The sequence below is a fragment of the Nematolebias whitei genome, chromosome 7 (genome assembly GCF_014905685.2).
Source record: "Nematolebias whitei isolate Nwh7 chromosome 7, NemWhi1, whole genome shotgun sequence".
Lineage (NCBI taxonomy): Eukaryota > Metazoa > Chordata > Actinopteri > Cyprinodontiformes > Rivulidae > Nematolebias > Nematolebias whitei.
In genome coordinates, this window is record NC_056504.1 from 24,080,847 (window position 1) to 24,081,452 (window position 606).

Genomic DNA, 606 nt, shown 5'->3' on the forward strand with positions numbered 1-606 from the left:
CAACTGGAAAAGTACATTAGCAGCTTGCTAGTGGGACACACTTCTTCGAGCACAGCTGCACATGTGCAGCTGCACCTAATCTTTAATCTCTGAATCAGTTTCCAAATGAATATGTATTTCTTTAATCCCTGTTGGCCATTGGATCTCAGGTTTTGTGAGGAATTCCGGCCCACTGATCCAAGTGGAAGACTTTAAAAAAGAGCCTACCTTCATGCCTCGAGAGGCTGCATCAGCTGAATTCAACTTTGAGCTGATGTACCTCTACTGAGTAACCTCTGTAAGATCACGAATGATGGACACTCTATTCGCTACATACGTTTTAAACCATGTTGTTGTGTTTTCAATGTACTGCAGGACAGTTGTACTGTCAGACCAGAAGACTGATTCGCTCAGATTGAGCCCAAGTTGAACTGACAACATGTTATCCAGACGCACAGCTAAAACTGCAGCAGCAAGTTCAAGTCATGGTATGTGACTTGTTTTAATGGCGCCACCCTTGCTTTACCAATAACAAAGGAAACACACACTTCCTGTTTACTATTAGATAGCCTAAGATAAGACACAGCACCAAACCCAGTTTCACTGGCATCACAAAAGTGATGCAGC